At 42.0% G+C, this 24,004-nt stretch overlaps 1 non-coding gene across 1 annotated transcript; it reads right to left on the minus strand.

Moving 5' to 3' along the window:
- Positions 1–7,999: 7,999 nt before the first annotated feature.
- TRNAC-ACA (transfer RNA cysteine (anticodon ACA)) lies at positions 8,000–8,072 on the minus strand. Its single transcript has one exon. It is a non-coding gene; the product is annotated as a tRNA-Cys (tRNA).
- Positions 8,073–24,004: the final 15,932 nt, after the last annotated feature.

Here is a 24,004-nt window from a genome sequence, read left to right on the forward strand (position 1 = left end):
TCAAGGCTGTATATTGTCTCCCTGCTTATTTAACTTATATGCAGAGTACATCATGAGAAATGCTGGATTGGATGAAGCACAAGCTGGAATCAAGATTGCCAGGAGAAATATCAATAACATCAGATATGCATGTGACAGCACACTTATAGCAGAAAGCTAAGAAGAACTGAAGAGCCTCTTGATGAAAGTGAAAGAGGAGGGTGAAAAAGTTGGCTTAAACTCAACATTCAGAAAACTAAAATCATGGCATCTGGCCCCATCACTTCATGGCAAATAGATGAAGAAACAATGGAAACAGTGGCAGACTTTATTTTCTTAGATTCCAAAATCACTGCAGATGGTGAATGCAGCCATGAAATTAAAAGATGCTTGCTCCTTGAAAGAAAAGCTATGATAAACCTAGACAGCATATTAAAAAGCAGAGATATTACTTTGCCAGCAAAGCTCTATCCAGTCAAAGCCATTGTTTTTCCAGTAGTTATGTATGGATGTGAGAGTTGGACTATAGAGAAAGCTGAGCATGGAAGAATTGATGTTTTTGAACTGTGGTGTTGGAGAAGACTCTTGAGAATTCCTTGGACTGCAAGGAGATCCAACCAGTCCATCTTAAAGGAAATCAGTCCTGAATATTCAGTGGAAGGACTGATGTTGAAGCTGAAACTCCAATACTTTGGCCACCTGATGGGAAGAGCTGACTCATTTGAAAAGACCCTGATACTCGGAAAGATTGAGGGCAGGAGGAGAAAGGGACAACAGAGGATGAGATGGTTGCATGGCATCACCAACTCAATGGACATGAGTTTGGGTGAACCCAGGGAGTTGGTGATGAACAGAGAGGCCTGGCGTGCTGCACGGTTCATGGGATCGCAAAGAGTTGGACATGACTGAGTGACTGAACTGAACTTGCTGAAGGAGACAAAAGAATTGTACACAGAAAATTATAAGACACTGATGAAAGAAATCAAAGATGACACAAACAGATGCAGAGATATTACATGTTCCTGGGTAGGAAGAATCAATATTGTGAAAATGACTATATGACCAAATACAATCTACAGATTCAATGCAATCCCTATTTAAATTACCAATGGCATTTTTCATAGAACTAGAACAAAAAATTTCACAATTAATATGGAAACACAAAAGACCCTGAATAGACAAAGCAGTCTTGAGAAAGAAGAATGGAGCTGGAGGAATCAAGCTTCCTGACTTCAGATTGTATTATGAAGCTACAGTCATCAAGACAGTATGGTACTGGCACAAAACAGAAGTATAGACCAATGGAACAAGATAGAAAGCCCAGAAATAAACCCATGCATTTATGGGTACCTTATTTTTGACAAAGGAGACAAGAATATACAATGGAGCAAACACAGCATCTTCAATAAATGGTGCTGGGAAAACTGGACACCTACATGTAAAAGAATGAAATTAGAACACTTCCTAACACCATACACAAAGATAAACTCAACATGGATTAAAGACCTACATGCAAGATGAGAAATTATAAAATTCTTAGAGGAAAACATAGGCAGAACACTTGATGACCTAAATCAAAGCAAGATCCTCTATGATCCATCTCCTAGAGTAACAGAAATAAAAACAAAGGTCAACAAATGGGACCTGATTAAACTTAAAATCTTTTGCACAGCAAAGGAAACTATAAGCAAGATGAAAAGCCAGTCCTCAGAATGGGAGAAAATAATAGCAAGTGAAACAACTGACAAAAAATTAATTTCCAAAATATACAAGCAACTCATACAACTCAATGACAGAAAAACAAACAACCCAATAATTAGGTGGGAAAAAGACCTAAACATACATTTCTCCAAAGAAGACATACAGATGGCTAACAGAAACATGAAAAGATGCTCAACATAATTCATTATTAGAGAAATGCAAAGCAAAACTATAATGAGATATCACCTCACACTGGTCAGAATGGCCATCATCAAAAATTCTACAAACAATAAATTCTGGAGAGGGTGTGGAGAAAAGGGAACACTCTTGCACTGTTGGTGGGAATGTAAATTGACACAGACACTATGGAAGACAGAATGGAGATTCCTTAGAAAAGTAGGAATAAAACCACCATATGACCCAGCAATCCCACTCCTACACATATACCCTGAGGAAATAAAAATTGAAAAAGGGAAATGTATCCCACAGTTCATTGCAGAACTATTTATAATAGTGAGAACACGGAAGCAACGTGGATGTCCATTGACAGATGAATGGATAAAGAAGTTGTGGTATATATACACAATGGAATATTTGAGTCAGTTCTGATGAGGTGGATGAACCTGGAACCTATTACACAGAGTGAAGTGGGTCAAAAAGAGAAAGATAAATATCATATTCTAACACATATATATGGAATCTAGAAGAATGGTACCGAAGAACTTATTTACAGGGCAGCAATAGAGAAATGGTGGCTTCCATGGTGGCTCAGAGGGTAAAGAATCTGCCTGCAATGTGGAAGACGTGGGTTTGATTCCTGGGTCAGGAAGATCCTCTGGAGAAGGGAATGGCAACGCACTCTAGGATTCATGCCTGGAGAATCCCATGGACAGAGGAGCCTGGTGGGCTATAGTCCATGGGGTCACAAAGAGTCAGACATGACTGAGCTACTAAGCATAGCCCAGCACACAATAGAGAAACAGACAGAGAGAATAGACCTATAGACATGGAGAGAGGGAAGGAGATATATGTATACTTACGGTTGATTCATGTTGAGGTTTGACAGAAAACAACAAAATTCTGTAAAGCAATTATCCTTCAATAAAAAAAATTAAAAAGAAAAGAATAAAAATTAAAAAGTTTTAAAAGTTCTTGTTTTTGATCATCATTAAAACAAAAGCTACAACCAAAACCAGTCAGTAACTTTTTCATGTTTTTGTAACATTAGTTTAAAATAAAATTATAATTCTGTTATTTTCCATCCAGTGGTTAAGTCTCACTAGCACTAAAATGATTTTGATAAGAGCAAATCATTCAAGTCATTGTGTTTCCTACATTGAAAAATACGATGAATGCTTTTTATACTCATGTACTGCTGAATGTGAATATAGCAGTCTTCGAAGTCTGTCACCCACCACCTATACAAGGTAGGACTAGATTCAGATGCATGTGACAAAAAGTCCCCAGATACCAGTGTCTTAGACAATGGAGACAGTTGTAGTAATGGCCTCCAACGAATCACTCTCTGCTCTGTGTCTTTGAGTGACTTGAGTAATCCAGTCAGACAATAGTATACGTGACACAAGCAGAGATTTGAAAAGAACGTGCATATTGGGACTTGCTTTTCCCTTTTTTGGAACCCTGAGACTGCCATGTGAAGACTCCTTAGGCTGACCTACTGTAGGATAAACAAAAGGAGCAAATGTGAGCCATCCCAGCTGAGGTCGCCGAGGCCCAGCAGACAAGTAAAGCCAGCCTAGACTACCCAGCTCCAGCCAATATTCCAGCTTCCCAGCTGACCCATGGAACCTGGAGCTACATTTGGTAATTGTTGTCTTAAGGCACTAAGTTTGAAGTAGTTTGTTATGCAGCAAGAGATACAGATATATTTAATACAGGAACTTGCTTTCTTTCTCTTACAAAGGAGAGATATGAAGTCGAGGGGTGATACAGCACTCCTCTGTGTCAAGGACTAAAGCTTCTTCCATCTTCAGTCGATAACTTGCACATTGTGATCCAAGATGGCTGCCCAAGCTCCAGCCGGTGCAGCGTGACCTCTAGCCAGCAGGAAGCAGTGAAGGGGGTGTGATGGACAAAAAACATGCCCCTTCTTTCTGCAAACACTCCCCAGAAGCTTCACATAGCATTTATGCTTGCATCTCATTGACTTAGTCACATGGCTGCAGCCAGATGCTAGAGAGCTCGGAAATGTAGTCTTATTTCTGGGAGCCATTAGCTCAGCTAAAAATCTGATTTTTTTTGAACTGGAGAAGAAAAGAAACAAAATTGTGGGGAAAATGAACAGCTTCTGTCTAACTTCACTGTGTTGCAAACTAGTGCAGCACTCATCTTGGAATTTCCAGCATCTAACAGGGCTTCAGTAACATCTGTAGAATGTTGCTGAGGGAATTAAGGGTGGTTTATTCTCCAGACCACTGAGGGAACTCACAAGTTTAGGAATTGCACCTCACCTTCAGGAGATGGTTAGCATCATCCTACTATGAGTGATTAGGTAATAGAGAGGCTTCAGAATGTAGCAAGAAAATCATGAGCCTTAAAGTCAGGAATCCTGTCTCTGTTACTTGTTTTCTGGATGACCTCGGACATAGGTCTAATTTTAAGTATCCTTGTCTTTAAAGTGAAAATAAAAATTTCTACCTTAATGGGAAGTGATTTTCAATAGGTACAGGGTTTTTATTTGGGGGTAATGTAAAGTTTTGGAAATAGATAGTGATGATGATTGCACAACATTGTGAATGGAATTACTGCCCCTGAAATGCACACGTTAAAACGGTTCACTTTAAAGCTTACCTTGCAAGCTTGCCATACTTCTGTGTGTGCCTCATGTGAGTTCACAGAGGAATTAGACAAGAGAAACATTTAGAGAGCAAAAGTAAAAAGCAGTTGCAAAAGGGTGGTATGGGATGGAGTAAGGGGTTGAATGACAGTGGTTGGAAGACAGTAATTACATTTTCCAGGACTATTTGATTCTTGTAACCAGAACCCTCTGTGGTCTCCTGGCATCATGTAGACTGCACAGAGAAATGCATGGCATGCAGAATTAGTGATGCAGTGGTTCTCCAGTAGACTTCTGTGCAGAATTAATAGTGCTTATGTTTGAAAACTCTCAAAAACTTTATAAATTGAGCTGAGTGAGACAGAGTTCACTCAGTGTGGTCAGAACTGGTCATTTAACCTCAATTCAATCAACACGAAAGGAGCACCTATGTGCAATCATTATGGCTATTGATAAATATGGTTCTTGCTTCAGAACACGAGGTCAGATTTCATTCCCCCACTGCCTTTGCTTTGGCAAATGAAAGATGAACAAAATGATGTGTGTCACATTGGATGAAAAGATTCCCCTTCCCTTTTCCAGGCTCAGTGATTGCAGAAGCACCTAGAAGATGAAACCTCCATCACCTATGTCTATGACTACAATAAGCCACACTGGCCACTCTGCACTAGACATACAGCATGAGGGAGAAATATACTTTTCTGTGCTTTGCCACTGAGATTTGGCACTGTTTGTTACTGAAGCATCTCCTAGCCTAACCTGACTGATGCTATGTGTCTCTCCCTGGACTAAATGAAGATTTTAACACAGAGATTAAACTCTAAAACTAGCCAGTTTCTCTAAGCTGGCTACTTTCTTGCTGTGTGATCTTGAAGAAATCAACTAACTCCTCTGTGCCTATTTTCCCACATATAGAAAACATGGATAGTAATGGAAACCACATTATACAGTTTTTATGATGACTGTATTATATGAGCAATATAGCCCAAAAAAGTCCTGAAAAGTGCTGAATGCTGCTGCTGCTGCTGATCATCTCACTTAATTCTCATAACAACTCTATATAAGATTTGTTGCTGTGCCAAGCCATTGAGGTGCTGGCACTGCTACTGCAGCATAACCTGGCCCTGGACACAAAAAAGAAGAGAAAGTTTTGAGATTAGAATGGAGCATTGATCCATCAACCCACCTTTGGGGGCACACTTCTATGTCGCTGGAAGCTGTCCAGATCTGCTGTGCAACTACTTTTCATTCTGTCCTCATTTGTTTTCTAGAAGACATGTTCACTTACTCAACTTCCCCAGTGACCAAATACATGTAAAGGATGCCCCCTGGCACCCCTGCCCCAGGACAGAGGCTCAGAGATACAGCCAGTCCTATTTTCTTAGACTGTCCTGCTCTCCTGCCTATAAGGCAAGCTGGGAATCAAACCCTTGGATATACGATCTGTTAGAGTCCCTTCTTTTTTTTTTTAACTGGAGGATAATTGCTTTACAATGTTATTGTATGGGTTTCTGCCATACAACGTGAATCCGCCATAATTATATATATATATATATATATATATATCTCTCTCCTCCCTCTTGAGCCTACCTCCCCCCTCCCATGTCATCTCTCCAAGTTGTCACAAAACGCCAGGCTGGGCTCTCTGTGTTATACAGCAGCTTCCCTTCTGCACCAGATTCATCTCTTACTCTGCCAAAGCCGAATGACTGACTGATTTTGCTACTATTTTTGGCTGCCCTGGGTCTTTGTTGCAGCATGAAGGCTCTTCATTGTGGAGTTGTGGTGAGTGGGCTTAGTTGCCCCACGATGTGTGGGGTCTTAATTCCCCTGTTTAGTTCAGTTTAGTTGCTCAGTTGCGTCCAACTCTTTGTGACGCCAGTGGACTGCAGCACACCAGGCTTCTCTATCCATCAGCTCCTGGAACTTGCTCAAACTCATGTCCATCCAGTTGATGATGCCATCCAACCATCTCATCCTCTGTTGTCCCCTTCTCCTCCTGCCTTCAGTAGTTCCCCAAAAGTGAAAGTGAAGGTTGCTCAGTCATGTCCGACTGTTTGCAACCCCATGGACTAGTCCATGGAATTCTCCAGGCCAGAATACTGGAGTGGGCAGCCTTTCCCTTCTCCAGGGGATCTTCCCAACCCAGGAATCGAACTGAGGTCTCCTGCATTACAGGCAGATTCTTTACCAACTGAGCTATCAGGGAAGCCAATCAGGGGTCAAATCTGAGTTCCTTGCATTGGAGGCAGATTCTAAACTACTGGACCCCTAGGGAAGTTCCCCAGATGGTTTATTTAGACCACTAACATAATTAATTAAAATAAAAATTTGTGTACAAGATAAAAATATCCCAAAGATGCAAATGTGTATAAAGAAATATCTCTTGCACCCTTCTTTCTAGACTTCCAGTTCCCCTCCCTGGGGGCAAACACGGTGACCAGCTTCCTCAAAGTGGTTTTACAGTGATTTTTTGTTTCTTTCTCTGGCTGCACCACTGCACGGAATGTACTTCTGAGACTAGCATCCTTCCTGCCCTGTAGCTGTACCTACCCACTGTTATCTCCCACCAGCAACGCCCTCCTTCTGGTCCCCTAATCCTGCACATCCTGCTGTCTGTTCAAGTCACCTTCTCCAGGAAGAATTTTTTTTTTTTTTTTTTTTTTTAGCAATCCAGCTGTTACTCATCTCTTCTTCCTGACATTACTATTTCTGTCACTTATATGGACATTTTTTCACATCCAGTTTATCAGTTGCTAGTTTCCAATTGCTTGGTGTGGGCCACCCTCACTTTCTCAACCAGCCTGCTGGTTGATTTCCATTCACATGGCTTCCTCTACCACCTACACCCTAATCAAACCCACTTTCCTGAGCCTCAGACATAATTGCAGTTGAAATTGGGCATCTTCCTAGTTGTCCCCTGGGAACCTCCAAAGCATCCTTTTTGCCTTTAACTTATTCTACTTTTCGTATCACCTCTCTCAGTGAATGGCATCAGCACCTATTTAGTCATCCAAACTTGAAACTTCAGTCTCCTAAGCTCTGCACCCTATAGCCCCCCTCCAACCCTCCAAGAGAATAATCTGAATGGGAAGGTGAGAGAAAACTTATGCCAAGTCTTGTCAATTGCATATCAAAAATGGCTGTCAAATCAATCCCCTTTCCTCACTCCGTCTGTCTCTGCCTTCTCGTTTCATCTCAGACTATAAACAGGTGTCTTGATTCACAATATATTTAGTGTCACTTTTTCTGTATTTTTATGCTTTTTGTTGGTGATTCTACTGTTTAAAATGGCCCACAAACAAAGTGTTATCTAGTGTCCTAAGTAAAGAAGGCTGTTACATGCCTTACGGAGAAAATACCTATGTTAGATAAGATCTATTCACACTGATAAAAAGTGAAAGTGAAGTCATGTTGGACTCTTTGCAACCCCATGGACTTGTAGCCTACCAGGCTCCTCCATCCACTGGATTTTCCAGGCAAGAGTACTGGAGTGGGGTGCCATTTCCTTCTCCAGGGGATCTTCCTGACCCAGGGATCGAACCTGGGTCTCCTGCATTGTAGGCAGACACTTTACCATCTGAGCCACCAAGGAAGTCACAGTTCACACTGATAGTTACAGTTAAAGGTTATAGTATTGTTGGCTATGAGAGTAATGTTAATGAATCAACAATATATTGGACATAAGCTGTCTTTAAGGGGTTCCCTGGCAGCTCAGACTGTAAAGAATCTGAGTACAATGCAGGAGACCTGGGTTCAATCCCTGGGTCAGAGAGTTACCTTGGAGAAGGGAATGGCAACCCACTCCAGTAGTCTTGCCTGGAGAATTCCATGGATAGAGGAGCCTGCTGGCGATGGTTCATGGAGTCACAAAGAGTCAGACATGACTGAGCAGGCATGCAAGTTGTCTTAAAACAGAAACACACATAAAACAAGGTTGATCATTGATCTACTGATGAAAATTTTGTTACCAGAGGCTCATAGGAACCCAACCTGTATTTTTATTAATGCTAGGAGCAACGATTTCATATTCACTAATTCAGTGTTCATGGTGACTTTCTACAACATAACTATTAAAAATAATGAGAATCAACTCTATTATTTGCTTGTTACCTGACTCAAGGCAACAATGAAAACTCAATGAGGGCAGAAACTTTGTCTATAATTAGAATAATGCATAGCACAGAGTAATTTCTCAATAAATATTTATTGAATGAATGAATTAGGAAACATTTTGTCTGGATCTTAGATGATACCATGTTTATTTTCATTACTCTCAAAATGAAACTGACCAGTTCCTTCAATCATGAATATAGGAACAAATCACAGTAGAAATAGCAATATCTGTGATGGTCACAATAGAAATCATGGGTATTTTCAAATCACAGTACAGCTGTTGTAGATAACCTGAAATGTAGTTTTACACTCATTGATACATCAAATTAGAGTAGGTGTTTTACCCATCAGTAGACATCATTATTATTATTTCTTTTAATTGAGATATAGTTGGTATATAATATTATATAAATTTCAGGTTCACTATGTAGTAATTTATAACTTTTAAAGGCTATATTCCACTTATATTACCATAAAATATTCATGTTGTACTATATATCCTTGTAGCACATTTATTTTATACACAGTAGTTTGTACCTCTTAATCCCCTACTTCTATCTTGCCCCTCCCCTCTCCTCTCTGATATCTACTAGTTTGTTCTCTATATCTGTAAGTCTGTTTCTTTTTTGTTATATTCACAAAAGTTTATTGTTTAAATTCCACATATAAGTGATATTGTACAGTATCTGTCTTTCTCTGTCTAACTTATTTCACTCAGCATAATACCCTCGGAGTCCATCTACATTATTGCAAAGGGCAAATTTTCATTATTTTTTATGGATAAATAGTATTTCATTGTGTGTATGTGCGTGTGTGTGTGACACCTTTATTCACTCATCTGTTGATGAACACTTATGTTGATTTCATATCTTCAGTTCAGTTCAGTTCATTTCAGTCGCTCAGTTGTGTCCGACTCTTTGGGACCCCATGAATTGCAGCACGCCAGGCCTCCCTGTCCATCACAAACTCCCGGAGTTCACCCAGACTCACGTCCATCGAGTCAGTGATGCCATCCAGCCATCTCATCCTCTGTCGTCCCCTTCTCCTTCTGCCCCCAATCCCTCCCAGCATCAGAGTCTTTTCCAATGAGTCAACTCTTCACATGAGGTGGCCAAAGTACTGGAGTTTCAGCTTCAGCATCATTCCTTCCAAAGAACACCCAGGACTGATCTCCTTCAGAATGGACTGGTTGGATCTCCTTGCAGTCCAAGGGACTCTCAAGAGTCTTCTCCAACACCACAGTTCAAAAGCATCAATTCTTCGGTGCTCTTGGAAAGTATAAATAGTGATGTTAGAAACATTGGGGTGCGTGTATCTTTTGAATTAATACTTCTATCGTTGCTGATAAATACCCAGCAGTGACACTGTTGGATCATATGGTAGTTCTATTTTTAGTTTTTTGAGAAACCTCTATATTGTTTTCCTTAGCGGCTGTACCAATTTATAATTCCACCAACAGTGTATAAGTGTTCTTTATTCTCCACATCCTTACCCACATTCATTCCTTGTGATATATTTGACATAGTCATTCTGATAAGTGTGTCCATTTTTCCTAGGTTGTATCAGTATTTCTTTAGTGCTGGTTGTAACTTCTTTTTCATTTATGATTTTATAAATCATAAATTTAGTTGATTTAGTCTTTCTTTTTTTTGGTGAGTCTGGTTAAAGGTTTATCAATTTTGTTCATCTTGTCAAAGAACCGACCATTAGTTTCATTGATCTTTTCTATTGTTTTTTTAAAAAATAATGTTATTTATTTATCTTTTGGCTGTGCTGAGTCTTCATTGCTACATGTAGGCTTTCTCTAGTTGTGGAGAGCGGGGGCTACCCTCTAGCTGCCCTGTGAGTGCTTCTCATTACAGTGGCTTCTTTTGTTGCAGAGCATGGGCTCTAGGGCATGCAGGCTTAGTAGCTGTGGTACATGGGCTGTTGTTGTGGCTTCTGGGCTCTGGAGCACAGTCTCAATGGTTGTGGGGCACCGGCTTAACTGCCCTACACCATGTGGTATCTTTCTGGACCGGGAACTGAACCCGTGTCTCCTGTATTGGCAGGCAGATTCTTTACCACTGAGATACCAGTTGTCGTTCAGTCACTCAGTCATGTCCGACTTGTTGCAACCTCATGGACTGTAGCGTGCCAGGCTTCCCTGTCCTTCACCATCTCCCAGAGCTTGCTGAAATTTGTGTTCATTGAGTCAGTGATGCCACCCAAGCATCTTGTCCTCTGTCATCCCCTTCTCCTGCCTTGAATCTTTCCCAGCATCAGGGTCTTTTCTAATGAGTCAAGCCACCAGGGAAGCCCTCTATTGCTTTTTAAGTCTCTATTTCATTTATTTCTGCTCTGACCTTTATGATTTCTTTCCTTCTACTAACTTTGGGTTTTGCTTGTTCTTCTTTTACCTCCTTTAGGTATAAGATTAGGTTGTTTGAGATTTTTTTGGATTCCAGAGAAAGGCTTGTATTACTATACACTTCCTTCTTAGAACAACTTTGCTGCCTCCCATAGATTTTGGGTTGCTGTGTTTTTATTTTTATTTGTATCTGGGTATTTTCTGATTTCTTCTTCAATTTCTTCAGTGATCCATTGATTGTTTAGGATTGAGCCTGCATGTGGAGGCTCCATGTTACTAAACAACCAAATACAAACAGATATTATTTTAATGTGTTAACAAAGAAACACTGTACAGCATACATTTTAACAATTATATTTGAGGACAATTGATTTCCTTTGAAATTCTGTGAGGTTTTATTTTCTGCACTTAAAACATCAAACATTAAAACATTCTGAGAAGAGATCCATAGGCTTCCCCGAACTATTGGCGTGGGCCACATCACAATAAAGAACCTTGCTCTAGCTTCAGGTCAAGGCCACATTCAGGTAAGAAGGTCAGGATCATGAAGCTACTTAGACAATAGAACTGGTGTCCTCACCCAAATCAGCCTGCAAGCATCATCACACAGAGGGGCCTCTTCATTCTAGCGTCATCTTCACAGAAATGCTCCTCTGTGCATCCCTAGACAACTGGAGGAACACTGACAGAAAGTTTCCAATGAATTCCATAAAGTATATCAAGAGAAGACCACATGCAGAGACTTCAAGCTGGGGCTGGAGGGCACTGCAGTTCCAAGTGTGGCCTGAAAACTGTTACTGGCCAAAGATGAGAGAAATACAGAAATGAGTAAGAGTTTAGAAACATTTGCATAGCAATTTGAACCTAACAATACAGTAATTAAGATTCATATTTTATATGTCTCTTTTTAAAATTTCATTTTACTTTACAAAAATATCCATCTGCAATAGATTGGATATTTACAAAAACTAAACAAAGAAATATCGGTTTTTCCTCCATACAAAGCTTGAGAATCAAACTTTGTGGGGTGATATGGTGAAGAGACATGGTTCCAAGGACATGGGCAAACGCGCTGAAGAGCATGAATAAAATGCTGGACGTAGAAGCACATCAGACCAGCAGAAGTAGGGGGAGCATAAGGAGGAGGGAGCATTTGAACTGTGCTTGACCAGTGTCTATAGGTGGAGATGACGCTTTTTGGGGTGTTGCAGGCAGTGGGCTCAGTAAGAGCTGAGGCAAGGAGTATAGAGTGTAAGGTGCATCAGACAAGGTGGTTGTCAGGCAAGACAGGGCAAACGCCTGTGTGTGTCTACAGTGAGTGGGTACAGGATGCAGTGAGAGTAAATCATGATGACCTCGGAGACATGCTGCAGATATGGGGCTTTCTTGGCAGGCCCTGAAGGACCACAGACTTATTCAGAGCAGGGAATGAAAGGATCGCATCCGAGTTTTAAATGATAACATTAATGAGCCAAACTAATATTACAAACAAAAAGGTTCTCAGGCACTGACTGTCTCAGGAAGAAAATTTCCCTCTTCCATTAAAATGTGCAAACATACAGACATTGATTTCCATGCCTGGATGAACACGTGCAGGGATGTGCACTAATGAGGAATGCTCTGGAAAACCACTTTGCCTCTTCTCTCCTCACTTCTTCTCCTTCTTTTCCCTCTCTTTTCTCTCTTTCCTCTTGCTCTCTCACTTAGAACTTTCCAATTGTGCTTTGCGTGACCGTGGAAATGACCTGTCTCTGTGCTTGCACCCACTAGCCACATGGCGTCATTGAGCCCTTGAAATATGGCTACGATGGCTGAGGAATTGAATGTTAAATTTTATTTAAATAATTTAAATTTAAATAGCCACAAGTGGATTTAGGCTACTGTATTGGACTATGCAGCAACTTTCACTACAATGAAAACAGAGAAGGGAAATATGGATGCCAAGAAGTTTTCAGACAGGCTGTTATGGCATATATTGTTAATGAGAGTAGTCAGAATAGAGTGAAGATGGAAATGAGTCCTTCTGTTTTTAAGCCAAAAATGTGTGCTTTAACCTATTTTGTGTCAAATGTGTCTCTTGGAAAGAGACGTGGGAGCCAGGAGCTTAGGGTTCTCACCTTATTTTGATGGGTTACCTTAGACAAGTAACTGCTAGGGGACGGATAAGAACTAATGTCCAATATACACTATTATATGTAAAATATACGGTTCGTGGGAAGCTGCTGTATAATAAAAGGAGCTCAGCTCAGTGCTCTGTGATGACCTACAAGGGTGGGATGGCGGGAGGGTAGCAGGGAGACTCAAGAGGAAAGATATATGTATTCATATAGCTGATTCACATTGTTGTACAACAGAAACTAATGCAACATTGTACAGCAATTATACACCAATAAAAAAAAGAACTAATGTCCAGTGAGCATTAGTCAAGAATCAGGCATGGGATGGTAAGCTTCTTTACAGATGACCACATTTGCAAACCTGTGAAGCAATGTTTTTATTCTTATGTTGCAGATGAGGAAAGGGATCCTCTTAACCTTCACTTGGTCCTCTTCATCTTTAGAGGGTAATTAGAGAGGTAAGCCATTTGCATGTCTGAGAATCCATTTCCTCCCTAAGGACATAGGTCTAGTGATTCTCACCCTGTCCACCCTCCAAAAAGGTGAAGGGGACCAAGTGAAGGTTAAGAGGATCCTGAAATGCTGACAAGGCAAAGGTGCTGAGTGTGCTCAGGGGACAGAGGTGATGTTTTCTGAGGATAGAAACAGGGCAATGTTCTGAGAATATTTTGCCCTCTCACTGATATTGGAAATACCTTAAATTTTCCATTTAAGAAATGCCTGAGGCCTATTTCAATCATGTAAAAACCAATATCAATTTGGAAAGGTTATCACAGCCTTTCCAATTCCAGTCAACATTAAAAATGCAAATGTTTTCTCCTTAAATATAGCCTTTGGCCACCAGCATTCAGGATGTAAGGTAAGCCACAGCCGGCTGCCATTGCCCACTGAGGGCTCAACAGGAAAGAAGCAGAGATGCTGGAAGGTCCATATGCTACCAGGCTGATGGAACCACTTCCAGCCCCATGAAGGTCTGGGTCCTCAGAGGTTGTCTAGTTTCAGTCACTGAATCAGACAACCATTCACTAGGAGCTGGGACACTGTTCATTTCTTTGTCCTTGTCTTCCCAGTATCTAGTCCAATGCCTGCTTCGTAGTAAGAGCTCAAGTGATATTTCTTGACTAGATGAATTAATTCATTTATTGTTTCTTTTTGGATATCCTATCATGTCCCAGGCCCTGTTGGTATTTATTTGCTAAGTCATGTCTGACTCTTCTGTGACCCCATGGACTGTAGCTGGCCAGCCTCTTCTGTCCATGGGATTTCCCAGGCAAGAAAACTAGAGTGGATTGCCATTTCCGGCTCCAGGAGATCTTCCCCACCCAGGGATCAAATCCATGTCTCCTGCTTCTCCTGCATTGGCAGGCAGAGTCTTTACCACTGAGCCACCTAGGAAGTCCCTCAGGCAGTGAACTAGGCCTGTACACTGATACAGAAACAAGCCATTTGGAGAAATCAATCTCAAGTAATTTACCAGCTAACTTTGGTAAGATGTGCAAATAAATAATAATAACATAAGCTAGTATCACATCAACCTTACCATACGTATTAATTCTGGAGGTCTGTCAAAAAACAGGCATTTGAAAATGGGCCAGATGAATAATGCTCATGTAGTTGGGCATGAGGATTCTGGGTGGTCTGGGAGACGGAGTAACTGGGCAGTGAGATCAGCAATGGGAGAGTCCTGGAGGAGGTGCCAAGAACCATTTCCGGGATGGGCTCCTGTCCTTGGTGGTCCCCTCCACTCCGATTGTGTGGTCCCTGAGGGCTGGACTGTAGCTTACTCAGCTCTGTACTCCAATACTTCACATGGGGCCTGACACATAGTAAGAAACAACATACGCTGAAAAAAATGAAGGAATAAGTGAACATTAGGAACCCATAAGGAATCATAAGAAGAAGCGTTTATTGAGAGTTTAGTATGTACCAATCATTAGATATGCATATAAACACACACACACATGGGCTTTGTGTGTATATATATACATACATATATATCATTGAACAATTCCCAGGAAACATAAGTAGAATCTGGGCAATAAAGTCTAATTTTTTTTTTCCTTTTCCTTTGTGCTTAGTCTAGTTTCACCCACTCACAGGGTACTGCATGCACAGAGGGGCCTTATACCAGGCACTTTAGTTCCTTGTACAAATTGACTGCGCTCAACACTTCAGCTTGGCAGGCTGTGTGCAGAAGTGCTACCCACAACACCACACTTCAGAGATGCTGCACCCAGCACTTCAGTCAGGAGCTACAAGCAGCACAGCTACGCCTGATCCATGAGAACTCTGTCCTCCCCACTGGCAAGAACCTTGTAACGCAGTCCCATTGACAGCCTGTTGCGGGGAGCATGGACTTTAAGGTATAGGTTCACACCTCTCCAATTTTTGATCAAAGAATAAAATTTACCTTTTCTTCATTTTAATGTTTATTTTATTTTTGATTGGAGGGCAAATGTTTTAAAATGTTTTGTTGGTTTCTTCTGTACAACATGGATCAGATATAAGTGTACATATATCCCCTCCCTCCTGAGCCTCCCTCCTCTCCACCCCTCCAGGTCTTCACAGAGGACCAAGCTGAGTTCCTTGTGCTAAACAACTGCTTCCCTCTAGAATCTATTGTACATTTCCTTTGCCTCTGAACTGAACTCTAATTCTATTGTGGCAAGCAACACAGGGCAGGAGAACCCTTGTTGGGGATGAACTCAAAAGGTAACATATCTTTTAATTAATTGTTAGCAGGAGACAAAAACCACATTAGTTACTTGAACAGAGTGAATTCAAGATAAAGGACTGTTAGCTAGGAATAACGTTGTTAACTAGATAACTGAACAGGTAAATTTAGAGTTATAAAGTGTAACAAAGATAGCAACTGCAGAAAGCAGCAATCACCCTAGGGATGAGGGACCAGAGGGGAAAAAAGTCAGAATTATTAAAATTTAGAGGCTCAGTAGAAGGATGCTGCGAGCTGAAACTCAGACCCTTGAGGAGGGAGTATTGCTGGGTTGGTGCTGACGTCTCTGATTGGATGTAAGGCAGCCAATTCTGTGTTAAAAAAAAATTGCAAACTGGCTTCAGCTACTGCTATGGGGAGGTTTCACTGCTGCCAGGGTGAAAAAGCATGGCTGTGGTGATGGTCATAACCATCCAATAAACTCCTCTCCACCCTTATCCAGTTCAGATATCACCTCCACTGAGAAGACTTTCTGATCTCTTCCTTCAGACAGGAAACCCACAGGAAGCAGACAGTAAGGAGTAAATCTCATCATCCCCCTCCAGCTGTGCAGCCCATTGGCAGAATGCAAGTAGAAGTCAGCCTGTCTGGCAAAAATGCAATTTGCAGTGACCCAACCCCATCATCAAAATCAGAATACAGAGAGTTTTGGAGCTGAGACATCACAGCATCATACCTGGTACAGAAGTCCACCCATTAATGTTGTGGTGCAGGAACTGCTATTACTGCCATTATACAGATGAGAAATGAAGGTCTAGAGAGGTCAAGGGGACTTGTTTAATAAGTCAATATGGCAGCACCCTGATTTGAAACCAGGCCCATCTGCTCTTAATGGCAATTTTATACCAAGTTTCCTTCACATTTTTATGTGAAGAAAATGTCAGAGGATAAAATAGTCTTGAAGTCCCACTGTTGTTGGGTTGGCATCTGGGGATGAGGTAAGGTGGGGGATTCAGGCATTATCTATAAAGCAGGGATAAAGGTGTGGGGCCATCCTGACAAATGTCTCCCAAGGAGTGACTTTAATGCCTCATTTTATCATCCTTTAAGAAAGTTAAGATCTTTATTCTTTGATCAAAACTTAGCCACCCAGCAAACTCCTTTCCATCCTTCAAGACCCAGCTCAGATGTCACTTCCTCTGAGAAGCCTTCATGGTCTCTGCAAAGCCAGCCATGCCCCCGTGGTGCTCCTGTAGGACTTGGTGCAGACACCAAGGTAGAGTTTACATGCCTATATGCCACACTAGATTGTGGGCTCTTTGAGGGCAGGCCTGGGTCTACATAGGCTCTCCTTGGCGATACTAATAAAGGCTTGTTTCTTTCAGAAATGTGCTTCTGTGGGAACGCTGGCAACTCCAGGACTGTATTTCTGACTCATTTTTCTGCTTTCCAGGAGTTCTCAATCTAGCAGTGAAGATAGGTTGAAAAATATAGAAAAACAAAATCCCCCGGGTTTAACTTTTTACCTCCTGCCTTTTCCAACCCATTCTTCTCACATCAGTCGGATGCAATCGTAACCATCTGAGGCCCCAGCTAAATCCTTCTGAAGGCTTCCATTGCTCTTAGGATGAAGACTAACTTCTCAGCATTGTTACATGGTCCCCTGACCTCTGTCCCCTGCCACTCAACAGCCTGGCATCTCCCGGTTCCCCTTCCTCCTGCTTCCACTCCACCCTCCCAGCTACTGAATCTCTTCACTTCCCCAAACTCACCAAGCTCTTTGCATCCTTGTGTTTGCAGGCAGGGATTCCTCTACCCAGAACCCTCTCTTCCTTTGCCCGAGTCCCTCTGACTTATCTTTTAGGTCTGGGCTGCTGAGTCACTCCTTCCAGAAGGTTATTGGCAGGGTAACCTGATGCTCCCAGGGCAGCCAGTTCCCGACCACGCCCCTCACCTACTGAATTGCAGAGGCCTGCATTTGCTCAGGAGGGCAGTACCCTGCACAGGGCAGGTACTCTGTAAAGTCAAATTTGAATGAATTAATTAAAAATTTAAAGACAAGGAAAAACTAAGATCTGTCTGTCCAAACTGTTTTGGAAGTCATGGCTGCCTAAGACATGGTGAAATAACTCTTTCCCAGTATCTAGGGGCCTTGTGCAAAGAGGAAGTCTGGAATGGGGTAGGGGGCTCTTGGGTGTCAGGAGATTAGGTTGAAGCCTCAGTGATCTGCGGAACAGCCAGTTATTGTTGGTTAGTGTCTTCAACTGTATAATAGGTATTGTAGGGGAAGAAAAGGGCTTCCCTGGTGGCTCAGTGACAAAGAATCCCCCTGCCAATGCAGGAAATGTGGGTTTGATCCCTGGGCCAGGAAGATCCCCTGGAGAGGGAAAGGGCAACCCACTCCAATGTTCTTGCCTGGGAAATCTCATGGACAGAAGAACCTGGCGAGTTCACGGGACCACAGAGTCCGACACGACTTAGCGACTGAAAAACAACAACAATTAAGTGGAGGAAAAAGCTTTGTCCTCTGTCCTCCTAGGCTCTGCAGCTGGGCCTAGAAACTGAGGAAAAGACAGATGAACAAGAAAAAAATTAGCACAGTTTATGAATGACTGCAGCATGAATGCATGTGGGAGAAACTCAATGATGAGTGCCTCAAAGGGGCTTATATAGCAGCTTAATGAAAAACAATAAATTTGTAGAGCAGTAATAAGACAAAGGAAAGCCTGCATAGGCAAATACATGAGAAACTGATGGAAGATAAGGATTATTTTAGTAAGATGTGTAATGGAGAGTCCTCATGGTGCCATCTCTGACCTGTTAAAAGTGTAGAATTGTCTCCTGCAATTAAGAGTATAAGAAGTTGTCCTCCTGGGTCCTCATCTTCCTAGCATAGGAGAGGGAGACACCTTTGCAAATAGGAATTTATGTTCTGCTTTTAGGCAAATAGAGGGTGAGGGCTTGCGTGCTTGCTAAGTTGCCTCAGTTGTGTTTTACTCTTTGCGACCCTGTGAACTATAGCTTGCCAGGCTCCTCTGTCCATGCAATTTTCCAGGCAAGAATGTTGGAGAGGGTTGCTATATTTCCACCTACAGGGGATCTTCCTGACCCACAGATCGAACCTATGTCTCCTGTGGCTACAGCATTGCAGGTGTTTTCTTCACCTCTGAGCCACCGGGGAAGCCCAGAAGGTGAGGGCAGAGAGATTTTTTGGTGTCTGCTGTCTCTCAATTGTCTTCAGCTCAAAATAATCCTTCTGCCAAAGTGGGATATTTTGAGGTGGCATATTTTGATCCTCAAGTGGGCCTTAGAAAGCATCACTACTAACAAAGCTAGTGGAGGTGATGGAATTCCAGTTGAGCTATTTCAAATCCTGAAAGATGATGCTGTGAAAGTGCTGCATTCAATATGCCAGGATTTGGAAAATTCAGCAGTGGCCACAGGACTGGAAAAGGTCAGTTTTCATTCCAATCCCAAAGAAAGGCAATATCAAAGGATGCTTGAACTACCGCACAATTGCACGCATCTCACACGCTAGTAAAGTAATGCTCAAAATTCTCCAAGCCAGGCTTCAGCAGTACCTGAACCATGAACTTCCAGATGTTCAAGCTGGTTTTAGAAAAGGCAGAGGAACCAGAGATCAAATTGCCAACATTTGCTGGATCATGGAAAAAGCAAGAGAGTTCCAGAAAAACATCTATTTCTGCTTTATTGACTATGCCAAAGCCTTTGACTGCATGGATCACAATAAACTGTGGAAAATTCTGAAAGAGATGGGAATACCAGACCACCTGACCTGCCTCTTGAGAAACCTATATGCAGGTCAGGAAGCAGAAGTTAGAACTGGACATGGAACAACAGACTGGTTCCAAATAGGAAAAGGAGTACGTCAAGGCTGTATATTGTCATCCTGCTTATTTAACTTCAATGCAGAGTACATCATGAGAAATGCTGGACTGGAAGAAGCACAAGCTGGAATCAAGATTGCCGGGAGAAATATCAATAACCTCAGATATGCAGATGATACCACCCTTACGGCAGAAAGTGAAGAGGAACTAAAAAGCCTCTTGATGAAAGTGAAAGAGGAGAGTGAAAAAGTTGGCTTAAAGCTCATCATTCAGAAAACTAAGATCATGGCATCTGGTCCCATCACTTCATGGCAAATAGATGGGGAAACAGTGGAAACAGTGTCAGACTTTATTTTTTTGGGCTCCAAAATCACTGCAGATGGTGACTGCAGCCATGAAATTAAAAGACACTTACTTCTTGGAAGGAAAGTTATGACCAACCTAGATAGCATATTGAAAAGCAGAGACATTCCTTTGCCAACAAAGGTCTGTCTAGTCAAGGCTATGGTTTTTCCTGCGGTCATGTATGGATGTGAGAGTTGGACTGTGAAGAAAGCTGAGCGCCAAGGAATTGATGCTTTTGAAGTGTGGTATTGGAGAAGACTCTTGAGAATCTCTTGGACTGCAAGGAGATTCAACCAGTCCATTCTAAAGGAGATCAGTCCTGGGTGTTCATTGGAAGGAATGATGCTAAAGCTGAAACTCCAGTACTTGGCCACCTCATGTGAAGAGTTGACTCATTGGAAAAGACCCTGATGCTGGGAGGGATTGGGGGCAGGAGGAGAAGGGGACGACAGAGGATGAGATGGCTGGATGGCATCACTGACTCGATGGATGTGAGTTTGAGTGAACTTTGGGAGCTGGTGATGGACAGGGAGGCCTGGCGTGCTGTGATTCATGGGGTCACAAAGAGTCGGACAATGACTGAGTGACTGAACTGAACTGAACTGAACTGAACAGTCTAGACATGCCTATCCTTCCTGACGTACAGGGTTGTGAAGTGATGGCACATATGGAAACTGGGAAAACTGTAAAGAACTGTACAGATATCAGGCATAACCAGTTCCATGGTCATCATCCCCAGAACACTGTCTGGGCTTCAGCCTCACTGACTTTGTTCACCACAGTCCAGACCTTAAGTTTTCCATCATCTTCTTTCCCAGGGCCAGTTCATTTCAGTTCAGTCACTCAGTCGTATCTGACTCTTTGTGACCCCATGAATCTCAGCATGCAAGCCTCCCTGTCCATCATCAATTTCCAGAGTCTACCCAAACCCATGTCCATCAAGTCGGTGATGCCATCCAGACATCTCATCCTATGTCATCCCCTTCTCCTCCTGCTCCAAATCCTTCCCAGCATCAGAGTCTTTTCCAATGAGTCAACTTTTCCCATGAGGTGGGCAAAGTATTGGAATTTCAGCTTCAACATCAGTCCTTCCAATGAACACCTAGGACTGATCTCCTTTAGGATGGACTGTTGGATCTTCTTGCAGTCAAGGGACTCTTAAGAGTCTTCTCCAACACCACAGTTCAAAAGCATCATGGAAGCATCTATTTTCCATGTTCAGCTTTCTTCACTGTTGAACTCTCACATCCATACATGACTACTGGAAAAACCATAGCCTTGACTAGACAGACCTTTGTTGGCAAAGGAATGTCTCTGCTTTTGAATATGCTATCTAGGTTGGTCATAACTTTCCTTTCAAGGAGTAAGCGTCTTTTAATTTCATGGCTGCAGTCACCATCTGCAGTGATTTTGGAGCCCCCCAAAATAAAGTCTAACACTGTTTCCACTGTTTCCCCATCTATTTGCCATGAAGTGATGGGACCAGATGCCATGATCTTAGTTTTCTGAATGTTGAGCTTTAAGCCAACTTTTTCACTCTCCTCTTTCACTTTCATCAAGAGGCTTTTTAGTTCCTCTTCACTTTCTGCCGTAAGGGTGGTGTCATCTGTATATCTGAGGTTATTGATATTTCTCCCGGCAATCTTGATTCCAGCTTGTGCTTCTTCCAGTCCAGCATTTCTCATGATGTACTCTGCATTGAAGTTAAATAAGCAGGATGACAATATACAGCCTTGACGTACTCCTTTTCCTATTTGGAACCAGTCTGTTGTTCCATGTCCAGTTCTAACTTCTGCTTCCTGACCTGCATATAGGTTTCTCAAGAGGCAGGTCAGGTGGTCTGGTATTCCCATCTCTTTCAGAATTTTCCACAGTTTATTGTGATCCATGCAGTCAAAGGCTTTGGCATAGTCAATAAAGCAGAAATAGATGTTTTTCTGGAACTCTCTTGCTTTTTCCATGATCCAGCGGATGTTGGCAATTTGATCTCTGGTTCCTCTGCCTTTTCTAAAACCAGCTTGAACATCTGGAAGTACATGGTTCAAGTACTGCTGAAGCCTGGCTTGGAGAATACTGAGCATTACTTTACTAGTGTATGAGATGCGTGCAATTGTGCGGTAGTTCGAGCATTCTTTGGCTCTGCCTTTCTTTGGGATTGGAATGAAAACTGACCTTTTCCAGTCCTGTGGCCACTGCTGAATTGTCAAAATTTGCTGGCATATTGAATGCAGCACTTTCACGGCTTCATCTCAGGATTTGAAATAGCTCAACTGGAATTCCTTCACCTCCACTAGCTTTGTTAGTAGTGATGCTTTCTAAGGCCCACTTGACTTTGCATTCCAGGATGTCTGCCTCTAGGTGAGTAATCACACCATCGGGATTATCTGGGTCATGAAGATCTATTTTGTACAGTTCTTCTGTGTATTTTTGCCACTTCTTCTTAATATCTTCTGCTTCTGTTAGGTCCATACCATTTCTGTTCTTTATCGAGCCCATCTTTGCATGAAATGTTCCCTTGGTATCTCTAATTTTCTTGAAGAGATCTCTAGTCTTTCCCTTTCTGTTGTTTTCCTCTATTTCTTTGCATTGATCGCTGAGGAAGGCTTTCTTATCTCTCCTTGCTATTCTTTGGAACTCTGAATTCAGATACTCATATCTTTCCTTTTCTCCTTTGCTTTTCACTTCTCTTCTTTTCACAGCTATTTTTAAGGCTTCTTCAGACAGCCATTTTGCTTTTTTGCATTTCTTTTCCATGGGGATGGTCTTAATCCCTGTTTCCTGTACAATGTCATGAACCTCCGTCCATAGTTCATCAGGCACTCTGTCTATCAGATCTAGGGCCGGGCTGAGCTTTTTACAGAGAAGACACATCAAAGCTGCAACAGAGGATTTTTTAGTTCAGTGTTGCACAAGTTTCCTTCTTGAGAGATAAGGAGTCTGGAGGAAAGGAGGGGAAGCTAATCAAAACTTTCTGCTCTCCAGTCTCTACCCCAACCCGGCAACCCCGTGCCTGACTCTTTTAAGGTGAAGCCTATAGGCTGCTGCTGACTTTGGTTTATATCATTCATGATCCCCCTGCCACAGTTTTCCTTTATAGGACTTTCTTACTGTTCTCTGTGGAGGTCAGAGAGACACATCTAATAAAAAGGACACAGTCATCCAAATAACTCCAGGTCCCCAGTGCCGTGAATCAAAGGACAGAGCTCTTTGAACATTATCCGGCCACAGGATTGGGACATTCCAAAGAATTAACATCCCCCTGAAGCTGACTCCTTAACTAGGCAAAGATATTATGGAGTAAATGTTAATGCATCACTACATGTCAGGTACTTAACATGTTTGCAACACTTAAACCTTACATTAACTATCCTCATTTCATAGATGAATGGATGGTGGGTGGGTGGCTGGATGGAGAGACTTTTTGCCAGAGACAAGAGAAAGTGCTTGCATCTCCCCAGAAAGTCAGAGCTGCCAAGTCATATGTGGTGTCATATCAAAGCTTATCACAGGAAAAGGCTATGTGTGTCACCAGACCAGTAGAAGATAAGGCCATGTGATGGCAAAGCTGTCCCCTGAACCTAAGGTTACAGGGAAGATCTTTCAATTTTTAGTTGCAGTTTTGGAGTCAGAAAAGTCTGAGTTTTGGCTCTACAATGTCCATAGTGTGTGACCACCACCAAGTCAGTGAGCATTGCTGTGCTCAGTTTTCTCATTTGTAGAATGGAGGGCTACCCATCCTAACAGTGCCGTGAGGTTTAAATTATATTACTAGAATATAAATATTTGTTAAATGTTTTAAACAGGGACTTCCCTGGTGGTCCAGTGGCTAAGACTGCATGTTCCCAATGCAGGGGGCCCAGTTTCAATCCCTGGACAAGGAACTAGATCCCACCTACTGCAACTAAGACCTGGCACAGCCAAATCAATAAATCAATAAAAATTAATAAAAATACCTTAAACCATATTTGTGTTAACTATAAGCAAGTTTTCTCCTCTGTTGTGTAGGCAATGTGAGAACCACTGCAGAGATGAGCTAAAAGTGGGTAGACGCTCCCCTGAAGCAGACCTGAGCTGCTC

Source organism: Bos taurus, chromosome 3 (assembly GCF_002263795.3).
Source record: "Bos taurus isolate L1 Dominette 01449 registration number 42190680 breed Hereford chromosome 3, ARS-UCD2.0, whole genome shotgun sequence".
In the NCBI taxonomy this organism is placed as follows: domain Eukaryota; kingdom Metazoa; phylum Chordata; class Mammalia; order Artiodactyla; family Bovidae; genus Bos; species Bos taurus.